This window comes from Heterocephalus glaber, unplaced genomic scaffold, assembly GCF_053883595.1.
Source record: "Heterocephalus glaber isolate CG9 unplaced genomic scaffold, H.glaber_assembly_v1.0 deba00001687, whole genome shotgun sequence".
Lineage (NCBI taxonomy): Eukaryota > Metazoa > Chordata > Mammalia > Rodentia > Bathyergidae > Heterocephalus > Heterocephalus glaber.
In genome coordinates, this window is record NW_028258412.1 from 7,227,115 (window position 1) to 7,244,045 (window position 16,931).

Genomic DNA, 16,931 nt, shown 5'->3' on the forward strand with positions numbered 1-16,931 from the left:
TGGGGGTATCACAATCCCCAACTTGAAACTATACTACAAAGCTACTGCGATAGAAATAGCATGGTACTGGCAAAGAAAGAGACCCGAGGATCAGTGGAATAGATTAGAGAATGCAGAAACAACTCCAGACATACTCAGCCACCTCATCTTTGACAAAGGAGCCAACCATCCTCATTGGAGGAAAGAGAACCTATTTAATAAATGGTGTTGGAAAAACTGGATTTCAACCTGCCAAAGATTGAAACTAGACCCATATCTATTACCATGCAGCAAACTAAGATCAAAGTGGATTAAAGATCTAAATATTAAAACAAACACTAAACTTGCTGGAAGATAAGTTAGGTAGAACTCTCGAAGACATTGGCATAGGAAAAGACTTTATGAACAAAACCTCAGTAGCACGGGAACCAGCAAAAAGAATCAACAACTGGGATCTCATCTTATTAAAAAGCTTCTGCATGGGCCAGGGATTTAGCTCAGTGGTTCCGGCACCTGCCTCAAAAGCGCAAGGACCCGAGTTCAATCCCTGGTACCAAAAATAAAAATAAAAATAAAAAACTTCTGCACTGCAAGAGAAACCACCAACAGAGCTAAGAGACAACCTACAATGTGGGAAAAAAATTTTAGCAGCTGTATCTCAGACAAAGGACTATCTGGAATATATATATATGGAACAAATCAGACCCACCCCCCCCAATGTAAAGACCCAATTCAGGGCCAGGGATTTAGCTCAGTGGTTCCACCGCCTGCCTCGAAATTGCAAGGTCCTGAGCTTCATCCCCTGTACCAAAAACAAAACAAACAAACAAACAAAGATACCCAATTCAAAAATGGGCATCTGAAATGAACATACATTTCTCAGACAAAGAAGTAAAAGCAGCAAATAAACATATGAAAAAATGTTCAACATCGCTGGTCATTTGAGAGATGCAAATGAAAACAATGCTGGGATTCCACCTCACTCCAGAAAGAATGGCTGCTATCATGGAATCAACCAATAACAAATGCTGGTGGGGCTGTGGGGATAAAAGGAACTCTTCTCCACTGTTGGTGGGAGTGCAGACTGGTGCAACCACTGTGGAAATCAGTATGGAGATACCTGAAAGAACTAGGACCTGAGGTCCCATTTGACCCAGCTATTTCTCTGCTGGTTATCGTCCCAAAAGAATTAAAAGAATTATACTACAGTGATATATGTGCACCCATGTTCATAGCAGCACAGTTTATAATAGTGAAAGTTTGGAAACAGCCCAAGTGCCCATCAACTGGAAACTGGATAAAGAAGATGTCGTTTTTTAATAAAATGGAGTACTACTCAGCCGTAAAGAATGAGAAACTAGAGACATTTATAGCTAAATGGATGCACATTAAGGCCATACTCTTAAGTAAAATGAAAAATCATTTTCACTGATGACTGTATTCATTAGGGTTATTAGAGAAACAGACTTAATATAAAATGTGCACATATATTTAAATGTAAAATAGATGTAAACAAAGGATTTACTAGATAGGTTTATAGGATCAAAAGCAGTAGCGTTCCATGGCCATCTGCCAGATCAGAGGTGGAAGAATGCAAAATGGCTGTCTGCACACTGGAGGGCTAGAGGATCCATTCAAAGTTTGAAGGCCTGGAGCACACCGCAGAGTCTGGTGTGACTCTGAAAGCCAAAAGATCTGCATAGGAAAGCTGAAGTCTTCACTGAAGCCTGAAGGAACTGGAGATGAATGTTCAAAGGCAGTAGTGAGAACTGGAGCTTATCCAAAGTGAAAGGGCAGACTTTCTTCTTTCTCTTTTTATTCCATCCAAGCTACAAGCCTGTTGGTCGGTGCCACCCACAGCCAGGGTGGGTCTTCTTTCCTTAGTTTTCAGTTTATATGTCAATCACTCACAGACACACCCAGAGTTTTACTAATCTGCTGAGTAGTTCTTACTCAAGTCAAGCAGACTTATGACTATTACCAATCACAGTAAATCTTACTCAGCCCCTACGGTGGATAAGAACCAGACAGTTGGTGATGGGGGTCTGTGCCACAGCTCTGGGACTCTGGCATTTTCCACATTCCACTGTAATGTACCCAGGCCACTAATGATCCCATTACTTTTTAAATTTAATCCCTTTGGCATTTGTGGACCTAACTTCTGTTGTCTTGCCTGATCACTTTTAGGAAGTGATGATGCTTTGGTCAATATCTGACCTCTCAATTTGTCCCTTTGAGAAGACAGGTGACATCTCTTTTATGTCCACCCTGCAGTGCTCAGTGCCACCTGGGAAATGTGGAGTGAATGTTGGTGCAGATGTTCACACCTAAGACTTTTAAGGCTGTGTCTTCTGCATCTCCTGGGTGACAGCATGGTAAAATGCAGGGCCAGGGAAGGGTCATTTTACTTATTATTTGATAGGGGTTTTGTTCAAAAGCTGGCCAGAGTCCTCCAGACCATAGCCTGATCACATTACTGCAGTCTCCTCTGAGCCCAGGTGGTACTTCTGTGCTCTCAGGATAACAGCCATTTTATTTATTTATTTATTTATTTTGGTACCAGGGATTGAACTCCGGTCCTTGTGCTTGCAAGGCAAGCAATGGAACCACTGAGCTAAATCCTCGCCTTCTCTCCAGATGTGTATATCTTTCACTATTTCTAGTAGCCAGTAGCTAATACCAGTGGATGAGCACTTTCCTTGATATTGATCCTACCCATTCAGCTCAGACTCTTGGCAGAAAGTAAAGAAAAACTTACAGAGCACATGAAAATCAAAGAAAGACTAGCAAGCTGTCAACAGCCCAGTATAGCTGTGTAGTACATCTCAAAGAACAAACATTTACTTAGGTTCTCAAGACTGCCAGAGGACCCTCAGGGGGAGGGAAATGGTTGGCTAAGGACTTTTCAGAAACAGCACCAATGACTAGAAGGTGGATAGACTTCCATTCTAGCCTCAAAAGCATGAGGCAGATGAAATGTTCTCTAAGAACAAGAGTCTGCCCTGCGATTGTTTGTAACAGCTTCACTTCCTGTACCAGTGGAAACTGTTCCCATTTTAGACTGCAGCTTAATTTTGTTTTGTGCCACGCTATTTGTGGGTAGGAAAAATGTGAACATTTGGGAACATGTGTTTCTTGTGCATCTCTTTGCACACATGTCAGTGCTGTCATCAGATAGAAGCAAGGTGTAAGGTAGGGGGACTCCCATCTCCATGTCACAAGGTGACTGGGCTGCAGAATGAGGCCATGGAGTTGGCAACTGTGATGTATTTTGGAGTGGCCTATTAAGTGTGGGTGCCTTGGGCTAAGAGGCAGAGTGGATGGCATTAGACCTCTGCTTTATGTCTTCTCACGTTTCATCCTCTACCTTCAGTCTTGTGAATCATTGTTGACTTTCATTCTACTTTGTGGATAAAGAGCAGTAAGTTGTGGACTGGCAAAGAGCCTTAGCTAGCACAGAACAGCAAAACAGGGAAGTCACAGCATCTCCCAGGCCTGGGTCTAGGCCATTGGAGATTTAGAAAGACTTTGCAGTAAGTGCTTTCATTACAAACCCATCTAGCTTCTTTCCCTGTCCCCAGATTGATGGGTATATAGACAAATATCACTCAGATATAGTAGTAGAATCAGGATTTTTAAAAAACCCATAAGCATTTATCAAAACAGCAAAAATCTAAATATTTAGAAGCATGTACAAAAGTTTCAGTCACTGGTTGCATAATAAAAAATAATTTATGAATGCAAGGTTGTTTTTTGCACCCACCATCTGCAGTACTGTTTATGGGGAAAACCAAAACCTTCGTGCCAAAGCTTTCTGCAAAAATTTACTTGCAAACCCATGGCTAAAAAGTTTGCATTTATATTTTTTTCATGAAGAGCCTCTTTAGGGTTTAACTAGTCATTGTGTCTATATATGAATCATTCATAATCTGGATTTGCCCCCAGCACATGGCAGTTAGAGTCAGATGAATAGAAAAAATATTGTCAAGCAAAATGTAAAATGCTCTTCAGCCAATTATCATTGGTTGGCAGCGTGTTTTATGGAGATAAAAGTTGATTGGCAGCTGTTATAATTTTCGGTTTGTCTCCTTGTGTGTTTGGGAGAAAAGAAACAATATGGAAAACACAAACCTCATGTGTCTTCTATACCAGTAGACATAAGGGGGCATGTGGCCTTCCATATATTTCCTTGTTCTCGAGGCAAGTTATGTAGCCTAGTCTCCAACAGTTCCTCCTTTTTGTTTTTGTAATTGCAGTAGTTGAAACAGTGTGATTTGAGGTTGAATGGCACCTAGGCATTGTCTGGTCTGGCTTCCCTTGCAGCAGACTATAAATAAAAACATGAGACAGAAACACATTAATATAATCAAGCCAGTGTAAAATCCAAAACTTTTAAGATAGTTTCATGGATTAAGCTGATCAAGAGTATCAACAAATTTATCCCAATCCTGAATTTGCTTATCAGAAGTTTGAGTCTGCTGAGACATAGCTAATACTTCTTTTTGCAATGCCTCTGAATCAATAGTTGTATTACTATGCAAAGCACCCTGTATGTGCCTTTTTATATGCTCCCAAGGATGGGTAGACTGGTTATACATGACAGGAATTATACAATACCAAGTAATATTAAAATGACACTGAAGACCCTGTTGTAATTGTAGGCTTTCTGTTTAATCTCCCATCCGCACAACAGTGGTCACTACACTTGATCTTAGCCAAAAGGCCAAGAAGCGATAACAGTGGTCTCTAAAACACTGATTTGTGACTGTAATTTTGCATCAATAGAATGTTGTGTATTCCACACCTTGTCCTGGTCCAATTATCTAAAAAATGAGCAGTCTGTATAGAGTGACCAAGAGATACAGCAATGCTAGAAATTAATACCAAAGGAATAATTCTAGCAATAATCCTAACATCCTTTATTTTCAGTACACAAGGTGATCAGTCTGTGATTGCAATAGGAGTATAAATAGCAGGAGTATCATCCCCATGGCTCGGTGAGATTTACCAGCACCTAGAATCCTGGCATGTGCCCTAAGACTAGCAGGGTTTTATTAACTAGGACTCCAGTTGATATACAGTGGCTCAATGTACACTCTCTGCACATTAATGAGTTGTGATTCCATTCAATAGTCCCATCTGTGGGCCGGGGACTCAGCTCAGTGGTTCCACCACCTGCCTCGCAAGCTAAGGACCTGAGTTTGATCCCTGGTACCAAAAAAAGAAAAAAAAATAGTCCCATCTATAAAGATATAAAGTTGTAAGTACATAGGGAAAACCGTGTGGTCTTATTTTTCCAAATTAGAACATCTGAGGTATTTGTAGTAAATTTAGCCATATGCCCTTTCCACAGCTGGCCACGATAATAAGGAAGGGCCAGTTTCCAAAAGGTTGTTTTGTTTTTTTTTTTGTACCGGGGATCAAACTTGGGCCCTTGCGCTTGCCAGGCAGGTGGCAGAACAACTGAGCTAAATCCCCAGCAAGAAAGAACTCCTATCTTTTTTTTTTTTGGTACCGGGGATTGAACTTGGGACCTTGCACTTGCGAGGCAGGCACCGGAACCACTGAGCTAAATCCCCAGACCCTCCAAAAGGTTTACAGAAGGGATCCAGGTCTGCCATTGATAATGGCCTGTAATAATGGAGGGCTAAAACCAGACTCATGCCATTCAAATTGTCCTTCAGCATCAAAATATAAAACAGATACTTTTTCCATAGTAGTCAGTATACTAATGCTAGTTGACTGTATGCCAAGGTGAACTATTATTGTCTCTCCCTACTAATTTTACTCAGAGGCCCTGATCTATAAAATCAAATTGACTTAGGTGCATCTTTTGCTCCTGGTCTCCTTTACAGAAGATCCAAGGTGGGGGAGGTGGACACACTCATCTGTGGAGCCCAAGGTGTATATTGTGTATACGGGGGAACATTGGGTGAAGAGGTGTTAACCCATTCCCCTGAGATATTAATAGATCCCAATCCCAGAATCATCCACTGTTTTTCCTGGTTTGTGGCTGAGCAGACAAGCAGTAGTTAGACTGTACAGACCTGGGCTTGATACACAAGGGTGGATATAATAAGTATGATGTATAATTTAAGGTGATATCAGTATGTATAAATTTGAGGGCCATATAAGGCCCTGGAACCCAGTATAACTGATCACGATAAATTTCTGGAGGAAAATCTGCCCACCTAAGAGGCTGTAACAAAGAGGGGGTTGGTACATATGTCCAATATTCCTTTCAAGACATAGGGCTTATACATACAGTGCAAGTGGTAATGGCCATCATGGCAATAAATATATTTTCTGGGGTAGGCAGGAGGCCCTGGCTTGCTGCCAACTTCTCAGCTTCCTGGGTTGTCTTCCTCACTTGACCTCACATCATGGGTTTCGCTGCTTGTGTAATTCTCAACGACTAAGGTGTTTTTTCTAGGGTCATCAGAGAGAAGGCTCACACTGGTACTCGAGTATGGTAGCAGCAGGCTCCACCATGGGTTTGGAGTTGTCCTCTCTCCATCGTGGAGATGGGATGACACCCATAACCGTGTTCCATTATCTGTTAATACACAAGTATACCCTTGTCCCCGTGTCATTAGTTGCACTGGGCCATCCTACTTTCCTGTTTAGACATCATTCCGTAAAACTTGTGCCCTAGGCTTTTCTGTAGTATCATCCTTTTGCCAGTGGAACTTTGATGGAGTACTTTTGCTTTCTATAAGTGGATTCAAAAAATGTAAAGTGAAGGTGGCAAGATCTAATTGCATTTGTGGAGGTAGCTGTACTCCCCTTTTTTGTTTTTGTAATTTTAAGGAGAGATGTACATGCTCCACAGTTGCTTGGCTTTCAGGATTCTAGGGAATACCTGTAAGATGTTTAATACACTAGAGCTGAAAAAAGGAGGATAAAGCTTTATTAACGTATGAAGGAACATTATCAGTTTTAATTGTATGTGGGACTCCCATACAAAAAGCAGACAAACAATGTTGTTGAACTGTCGTATTTTCTTGCCACTATGGCAGGTAGCATGGATCATATGGGAGTAAGAATCTATAGCTATATGGACATATTGTAACCATCTAAATAACCCGATATGAGTAACATCCATTTGCCAAATTTCATTTTGTTTAAGGCCTCAGGGTTACATCCCTCAGCAGGAATGGGACAAGGGATGTGCTCACAAGTGGGACCAGGATAAGGCATCTTCCTAGATTGTGAATAGGACAATTGAAATTCTTTTGTTAAGGCTTTACTGTTTTGATGATGATATGAGCGGGAGTACCTTGCCAAATCGAAGGAAGTAACATAAACCACTGAAGAATCAGCCTGTTGATTACCATAGGCTAAGGGTTCAGGTGGTTAGAATGGGATCTAATATGTCTGGTATAAAAGGGAGCAGAGTGACTTTGGATCACTTGCTGCAATCTAAAGAACAGAGTAAACGAGAAGGTCTAAAGTAGCTTTCAAAGTAGCACTTTCTAGCTGCTGGGTAAGAAATACTGCATAGGCTGAATCACTAACAATATTTACAGGAGTCAGCTTAGTAGGCTCTATAATATATAGAATAGTAGTTATTTCTGATCTTTGGGCCAAGAGTTCAGGGGTTAAAATAACATGTTGAAATCCGTACTCCAGATAGCTGCTTTTCCCTTTGAGGAACCATCTATAAAATACGTCTGTGCATCAGAAAGGGGTTTAGTCATGTAATCTGAGGTATTATATAAGAGTGTTTTAGAAAAAATTGAAAGATAGGGTCACTAGGAAAATGATTGTCAATTTGCCCTATAAAGCCAGCAAAAGCAATCTGCCAATAAACAGCTTGTTGTAATAAAATTGAATATATATATATATATATATATATATATATATATTTTTTTTTTTTTTTTTACCAGGTATTCTTTAATGACAGTTCAGGTAGGGGTTAAATAGAATACAATTCCACCAAGGCCCTAGGAGGCAGCATTGGTGCTGTGCCCCAAAGGGAGTAGTGTGTATCTTGTGCCAGCCTGGCTGCTGCACAGCACTCATCATCTGTGGTTCCTGTGATGATCAACCACCTCTGGGCCCAGCCTTGGTCCTCAGGGGCTGGAGTCCTCTGTATTTCAGGCTCCATGAAGCATCTGTGGGCCCAGTCCAGGCTGGCTCTAAAAGAAGTCCGAGGCTTTGTGGCGGACAGGGAGCTGCAGCAGGTTGTCCGTGATGGAGGCTGGGTCTTGTGTGAGAGGTGTGCGCGGGGCAGAACCTGGAGCTGGTGTGCTCATGGGAGTCTGAGGGCCACCAGCCGAGGTCTTAAGGTGAGTTGAGTGTGCGGGGGATGGTGTGTAGCTGGCCCGCAAAGCACGATCTGTATACTTGCTGGCTGTCCTGCTCACAAGCCGCTGCAGAGCTGGGGACATGGCTGGACTTAGGCCTTTGGGTGTGAGGCTGGCCAAGTTCTCTGTCACTCTCCGCAGGGCTTCCTGCTTCTTGGCCTGGTTCTTGGCAGCCACCTCATTGGCCATCTCCAGGCCTAGGCGCTCCCTGCTGCCAGGCTCCAAGATCTTGAAGGCTGGCCCTGGTGTCCTGTCCATGTAGGGGGTCTCTGACCCTTCAACTCTCAGTGGTGTGTTCTCTACCTCCCCCCAGGTCATCAGGGGGGACTCGTTCACACCAGGGGCAGGAGAAGGGGTGGCAACAAATCCAAATCCGCCGATTGGGGGGACTCCTGGGGAATGAGCTCCTTGCCGTCAGGGCCCACCTTGCTCTGTTTGTGCTGGGCATTGAGGGCAGCTGCTTGCTGCAGCTGAGATCTGCTCAGAGCCTGCCTGAAGGGATCCCTCAGGAAGTGAGTGTTCTTGTGCACCACTTGCCGGGGTTTCTTAAACAGCTGTTCTTCTTCAGGGACACCCTCTGTATAGTACATGAGGGAATTCTTGGCCTTGTACTTCCAGTTCTCCATGCCGGCCTGGCTGTTCTCAATGGCCTGGTGCTCTGCTGATGGGAGTTCAAGATTATCTTTCTGCCTCTTCTCAAACTCCTCCTCATCCTGGTAAAGCCAGGCATGGCGAGCCCGACTTTTCTCTTTGGCCACCTCCATGATCTCCTGGAAGGAGGCATTATCTTTGCTTGTGTAGCGGCTCAGGAAAACATCCAGGCTGGGCAGTGGCTTCTTCTCCTCCTCCTCTCCAGCCTCTCCATCCTCCAGACCTCTGGCTTGGGCCTGGGCTTGTTGCCTACCACTCCAGTACCTGTGTGTACCTCAGGGGTTTCAAATGTGGCTGGAGTCACATAAGGTGGTGGAGGCTCTCGGGACATCTTGCCCAGGGCAGAGCCAAATTTGATGGCAATCTGGCGCATTCGCTCCAAGTCTCCATTCTCCTCAGCCTCTAGATACCCCTTCTGTGCCAGTAGCTTCTCTATATCAGGAAAGAAATCCCTCTGGGTGACTGTCTGGAGGCCCTCAATATACTCTTCCTCATCTAGAACTCACTGCTTACTCATTGCAGCCCCAGCCTCCCTAGCCATGCGCTTCTCTGGGGACCCTGACGCGCTCCTAAAATTGAATATTGAGACAATTCTAAGGGTAATATCACACATGAAAGGTTATTACCAAACAATTGATTACAGCGAATTCTTCCAGCCACTACTACTCTTGCTATTTGTTCAGTATATAACTGTAGAGTTTTTACTGTCTGATTAGGAAAGTATAGCCATTCAATGGGGAACAACTGAGAGCTATAAAATTGCCCTAAGAGCCCAATAGGAGAATGAGGAGTGTCCAAAACAGAGAATAAGAGGTTGGTGACATTAACCTGATATACGTATCATTCCTGGAACATTCTTTTTTTTTTTGTATATCCTTTTATTGGTACATTTTAGGTGTACAATATAATGACATTCATCATTGGAGATATGCACCTTTACATATTCTCTTGGTTCTTATTTTTTCCCTTTTCCCCTGCCCTCCCTTCAACCCCTCCATCCCTCCCTGTAGGGGACAGGGGAAGGGGACGTTACCAGAACCTCTGCAGTGAGTCCTGGTCTCCTGCGAGCCACGGCAGCACACGGCGAATTACAGGAAAGGTAGAAAAATGAGACCGAGAAGAAGCTGAGCTTTGGGTCTGATCAGTGCTGCTCTGGGCAGCAAAGACAAAGCCCCCAGCTTACCGCACCTTTTATTCAGTACATCGGGAGAAACAAATGTAACAAATGACTTGCAGAGCGTTCAATAGTTCACATTGGGATAAACAAGGTGTAACGGAAGGCTTGCAGAGAGTTCAGTACATCTCTGGCAAACAAGATGTTAATCAGTCCTAGAACAGTGAGGAACTGAGCAGATGTTTGTTCTCCCAGGATGTTTCTTGTCCTGGAGAATCACAGCATCACTGGATCACTGAAGTCTCAGTTGTGACCGGAGGCCAAACTGGAGTTATTCTGTAGCTGGGCTGTAGGCAAGAGAACTAGGCTAACCAAATGATTAATCCCTAGAATTATGTAGCATTGCTCCCAACACCTCCCTATTTACAAAGCCTTTGTTTCCATTTTTTCATTTTCTCATATTAATTCCATTCCCTTCTTTCCTTTCCCCTCCCCCTCCCCCTTCCCCTTCCCCTTTGGCCCTTTTCTTCCTATTTCACATTATCTGTTATACCTTTTAGTCCTTATTTACACTTTTAGTTTCTCACACCAGAGAAACTACTTGGTATTTACACATGTATCCTGTTTATTTCACTTAAGAGTATCACCTCAATGTGCATCCATTTAGCAATAAATGTCCCTAATTTCTCATTTTTTATGGCTGAGTAGTACTCCATTTTATTAAAAAACCACATTTTCTTTATCCAGTCTCCAGTTGATGGGCATTTGGGCTGTTTCCAAGTCTTAGCTATTACAAACTGTGCTGCTATGAACATGGGTGCACATATATCACTGTGGTATGATTCTTTTAATTTTGGGGGGAAAGATACCCAGCAGGGGAATAGCTAGGTCAAATGGGACTTCTAGTCTTAGTTCTTTGAGGTATCTCCATACTGATTTTCACAGTGGTTGCACCAGTCTACACTCCCACCAGCAGTGGAGCAGTGTGGAACATACTTTTTACCAACTGTAATTCTTCCTGTGCTTCAGGAGTTAATTGTTGAGGGGAATTAATCTGAGAATCACCTTGTAAAGTATTATATGTCAGGTAAAAGGGCCGAAGACCAAGACCAGACCAGGCCACAACAAGCCTTTATTAGGGGAATAGATCTGCCGGGCTGTCTCTGAACAAAGGAGAGACAAAAGCCATATGGCTGGGGCAGGGAGAGTCTTTTATAGAGACTGGGGTGGGGCTTGTAGGGGCTGAGGCGGGGTTGAGTGAGGTAGTGACTAGGGAATGGAGGAGCCGGTGATGTCACTAGGTGGTAGGAGGTGAGCGAGTATTAGGTTACTGTCTAGGTGGGAACGGGCATGCTGGGAAGAAGGGTTTGTTCTTTGGTGGGAGCAACCGTCTTGGCATGACATCACACAGGGGAGGGGGCAAGGCACCATAGGAAGAGGGCAGCTACTATACATAATAGCTGCTGAGGTGGTGGGAGACCTATCATTATAGAGATGTTTTAACTGATAAGTGGCAATACCTAATTTAGGCCGAGTCCAATAAATATCTCCCAATAATTTTTGAAATCATTTAAAGTCAATAAATAATCAATCCTATCATATTTATTTTTTAAGGTCTCATTGTCCATTCTGTGAGCAAAGTTCCTAAGTAGAGATAAGGGATAGAGGTCTGTACTTTGTCAGGAGCTATGCAAAGGCCTTGACTTTTAAGGTCCCTCTTTACTGAAAGGTCGTGGAAGAAGGGGGCCACACACAGACGTTCAAGCAAGCTTTGCTGGGGCGGCAGTCTGCAGCCTGCCGGGCCGACTCACAGAATGGAGACCAGCAACTGTATGGGCTGAGCTGGAAGCTTATATAGGGATCTTGCAGGTGGGAGAGCACTAGTCCATTGGTGGGGGTGGGTGATTGGGGCTGGGTATGTAGCAACAGGTCTCGGTCAGGGAGGATGGAGTCACCTGATCATGAAACTGGTGGGGCAGAAAGACCTTAACTAGGCAGAGAGTCACTAACAAAGGGAGGTCATGCCTTAGTTATGCGGAAGTTCCCTGTTCCCTGTGGCTGGAGTGGGGCAGGGGGAAAGGAGAGGAGGGGGCTTGCTCTGTGGGGGCTCTGAAATACCTAACATTTACTATAGCTGTGTTTCTGTTGCCACAGACAGAAAAATGTCATCCATATGGTGAATGATATAAGCTTGAGGATATTTCTTTCAAGCAGATTGTAAGGCTTCATTTACAAAATAATGACACAGGATGAGGTTGTTATCATTACCTGAGGTAAAATTGTCCACTAATATCTGCTCTTAGGTTCTTTAAAGTTAATACTGGGTACAGAGAAAGGAAATACTGGTGATAAGGTGGGTATAAGGGAATTGTAAAGAATCAGTCTTTAAGATCAATAACAGTCAATGGCCACTCTCAAGGAACAGCTGCAAGAGACAGAAGACCAGGCTGTAAAGCTCCCATTGACTGTAAACAAGCATTTACTAATCTTAAATTTTGTAATAATCTTCACTTTCTAGATTTCTTTGGGATCACAAACACAGGAGTATTCCAGGAGCTGGTAGATGGTTTTAAGTGCCCTAATTGGATTTGTACACTAAAGAATGTGTTTTAGCTTCTCTTTATTTAGGGGCCACTGATCCATCCAGACCCAGGTATCTGTTTTCCATTGAAGTGGCAAACCTGCCCTAGGCGGAGACACATCAATAACCCCTATAAAAAAAAAAACATTGATATCCTATACCTACATGGTCTAATCTAGATGTAACTGACAGTGGCTCAGGATTACCTTGAAAAATTTTTCCTGAACCAAAGTCTGATTGATATCCCATCGTTTTTGTAACTTGTTTTGGTACATTAATAGTTCATTAGTCAACATAATTCCCCATTCCTTTAAGAGATCTCTTTCCCTTAAATTTATTGGTACTGTTGTGCCCAGATCGTGAAGTCCCCAAAGACCACCAAGGAGCCGATTCCGATGCAAACGCACGAGGCTCGTTTATTCAAGCTCGAGCAGGGACTCACAACCGTCACCAGCACAGCGGATCAGGATTGAGAGCCCCGAATTTAAAATTAGCGGGGTTTTTATAGAGGTTACAGCAAGGTTTGGAGATTTTTCACTTAGCAGTTACCTGATTGGTTAACATTTAGCAAGCATGAAGTGTATATTTCTGATTGGCTAGGCCCATCGGGGGTTTGAGGGGCGGTTACATATAGGTTTTACGGGGGAAAAGAGGGACAAAGGTTAGTGGTCAACTGTCACGTATTGATGGTCAGCACATTGACAGATTTTTCTATAGATAGTGGACCTGGAATGTTCATTTCCTGGGCAAACAGATGGTTGAGTAATTAACTTAGGAACTTTGCTTCATTACAGATTGTGTCTTTTGTCCCAGAGCAAGCACATTTTAACCATTAATTTGTGAGGACAATAGAGACTAGGGGAATAGTGGATTTTAGCAAAATGGAGTCGCTTCGGTCTCACATTCCCCCCTTCTCATGATGCTATAGAGGGCCAATCATGGGCCTCTGGGGGTTAATTCTATTAGGTCTGTAGAAACTGGCTGGTATTGGGACCTGAGCACCATTAGCTGTACAGTGTTAATGCATTCTCTGATGAACGAGACTAATCTATTGAGTATACAAGGTCCAAGGGTTAACAGTAGTAACAGAATAAGCAAGGGGCCCAGTAGGGTAGAGATTAGAGTAGTTAGCCATGGGGAGGAATTAAACTAGGATTCAAACCAATTTTGAGTTTGTTCCCGTTCTCACTTTCGTCTGGCGATACCCTCTCTAACTTTGGCCATAGATTCTTTGACCACTCCTGAGTGGTCTACATAAAAACAACATTCCTCACCTAAGGCAGCACAGAGCCCTCCCTGTTGTAGAAAGATTAAATCTAGCCCCCTTCGGTTTTGGAGGACCACTTCTGCCAGGGAGGTTAGTGACTCTTGTAGGTGGGAGATGGAGCTTTCTAGCCTCTCGATATCTACATCTATGGCTGCTCTCAAATCATTGTAATGTTTATTTTGTAACACTAATGATGAGACCCCTGTTCCTGCCCCAGCTAATCCTAAACCTAGGAGAACTGTCAAAGTGATGGCTGTTATAGGTTCTTGTTTGACTCTACCTGGGATCCTAATTAAGTAATTTAAAATATCTTCTTCTTGATGATATAATAGTCTAGGAACTAATTGTACTAGCACACAAAAGTCTCCAGTCTGGTTGAGCACCTTCCCATGTGCGCAAGGGGTAAGCCCTGTGGAGCAAGCCCACCACCCATCACAAGGGGGTATGAGGTATTTTTCTGGACTAGACTGATAGGTTTGGCTGCAAAGGTGTTGATGAGTGGCTGGGACACTGCCAACACAAACTCCCTGTCCAGTCACAGATTGTAGGGTGAGCCTGGCTGTCCCCTTCTATTGCCACCTGCATAGAGTAGGACTGTCTGACTCAGTAAAGTTTCCTGAGAAAGCTATTCCCTCATAATAAGGGGGCTTAGTGTCATAGCATAGCCAACAAGACTGGGTAAGGTCAGGTCTGGATGTATTTAGGGCTTTAAAAGTTCTGACCATAAGCTCCCAGAGAGGGTCATCTGGGTTCCGGTCCTGCTCTGGGTCAACAATTTTAGTAACACTTCGAGAGGGAAACTGAGGGGTGGTTTCTTTTGGGGGGCTGGTTGGCCTGAATAGAATCGGAGGCACTAAAGCTTGGTTAGGCCCTACAGGTTGAGAGACTAATGGTGTTCCTATCAATTGGACAGTGAACAGAAGTCCCAGATGGTGGCCAAGAGTAACCCGAAGCCAGAGGCCCCAGGTTTTGCCTGCCTCCTACCCTTGGGTTTTTTGTCGCTTTGTCGTAAACTGTAACTTAAGCTTTGATGACCCAAGGGGGCGGGTCAGAGTAATAAGGTCACCCCCTTAGACTGACCAGCCTCCAGACGTACTAGTCTCACATCCCCAGGTTGCACAAAAATAAGTCTCCGGGCCTCCACATTTGGAGGTTCTCTTGCCTCCAGGACATGCATAAAATATTCTCCAATGGCAATCAGGATATGAATCCTGTTCGGTCCGCTGGGTATTTGACCAAGATCCCTCTGCTAACTGGCAAAGATCAAACTCCAGGTCTGGGAACCACGTAGTCCTTGGTCCTACCGAGAAAGCCAAGGGCAGTCAGAGTCCTGTCTCTGGGTTATAAATGGTCCATGTCCAATTGAAAGGGGCATGGGGGTTTATTCCCCTTCCTTGTGTGCAGCAGGAGGCAATCAGCATCCAGATCATGTACGTTTGAACTTGAGTTCTAAAGGGTTGTCCTCGTTTCTGGGCACCTGCCATGTTGGGATGAAGTCTTCTCGAACTGCGGAGGGATCCGCTGGCCGGACGTGCGTATAGAGCACCCAGGTGTCTACCCCGTCAACCTTGAGAGCAGTGGGGCTCAGGAGGCGGTCCAGACTCGTACAGGGCTCTCAACTTAGGCCAGACGTCTTCATGAACAAGTCGGAGGCTTTTTAAAGAAAGTAACAATTTTTGGTCATCAAATTCAACAAGCACATTTGATTGGAGGTTGGGGACAATGGGAGGGGGAATTCCAAACATAATCTCAAAGGGAGTTAGTCCCATCTTATAGGGTGAATTACGTACCCTATAGAGGGCAAAGGAGAGGAGAGCCACCCAGTCACTGCCAGTCTCTAAGGCTAATTTAGTTAAGGTCTCTTTTAGGGTCTTGTTCATTCTCTCTACCTGTCCTGAACTTTGGGGCCTATATGCACAAGGTAATTTCCAATTTGCCCCCAGGACCTGCACTAAACTCTGACTCACCTTGCAGATGAAAGCAGGTCCATTGTCTGACCCTAGCATTACTGGGAAACCATACCTTGGCAAGATGTCTTCTAACAACTTTTTGACCACGATCCATGCTGTCTCGTGTTTGGTAGGAAAAGCTTCTGTCCATTCTCAAAAAGTGTTTACAAAAACTAGCAGGTACTTATAACCATACCTTCCAGGTTTTACCTCAGTAAAGTCCAGTTCCCAGTACGTGCCAGGTTGGTCTCCTCTTAACCTGTTGCCAGGGTTAGCCTTATTTGAAGTAGCATTGGTCAGCTGGCAGGCCTTGCAAGTGGCAACAATGTGCTCAATTTTGGAGTTGGCATCTCGAATCTTGATCTCAGCATGTCTTAGGAGGTCCTGCATCTTGCAGATGCCCATGTGGGTGGATCGGTGCATTTTGGAAAGAACCTGTTCTCCCAAGGCCTCAGGCAGAATGATTTTACAGTCAGATGATTTCCACCATCCTTTGAGGCATTAGGTCATGGGCAGTTGTTTTATCCAATTTAAGTCTGCCTTGGTGTACTGAGGTTTTTCTGGCAGAGCAGTGCACCCCGGATTGGGCAGTTGAGTGGTCAGCGTCAGATCAGCCTCTAGGGCTATTTTTTGAGCTGTCTTTTCGGCCAAATTATTTCCTCGGGCAATCAGAGTATCCTTCTTTTGGTGCCCAGGACAGTGGATAATAGCCAATTTTTTTTGGTAGCCATAGGGCTGCCAGTAGGGCGAGAATCTCCTCCTTGTTTTTAATAGTCTTTCCTTCAGCCGTTAGTAGCCCTCTTTCCCTGTATATGGCCCCATGTATGTGAGTGGTGGCAAAAGCATACCAGCTGTCCGTATATATGTTCAGCTTTTGGCCCTGCCCCAGAGTCAAAGCTTTGGGATGGTGGCTCATGCCAGTTTCATCAATAAACTTACCTGGTCATATGCCTCATTAGGATAGGCCATTTACTGCGCTAAGTCTGCAAAAGGTCCTGTTCCCAATAACATGGCCTCATGATACCTGGCCTTCCAGTCGCTCTACTTCGGCCTACCTGTTCTGCTGCAAGTTCTTGTAACT

At 44.0% G+C, this 16,931-nt stretch overlaps 1 protein-coding gene and 1 pseudogene across 4 annotated transcripts in view; one reads left to right on the forward strand and one right to left on the reverse strand.

Annotated features, from left to right (window-relative positions):
- The window catches only part of Osbp2 (oxysterol binding protein 2), a 253,877-nt gene that overhangs the window by 138,443 nt on the left and 98,503 nt on the right, over positions 1–16,931 (forward strand). The window lies entirely within an intron of this gene.
- Positions 8,121–16,255, reverse strand: LOC106009299 (splicing factor ESS-2 homolog pseudogene; annotated as a pseudogene).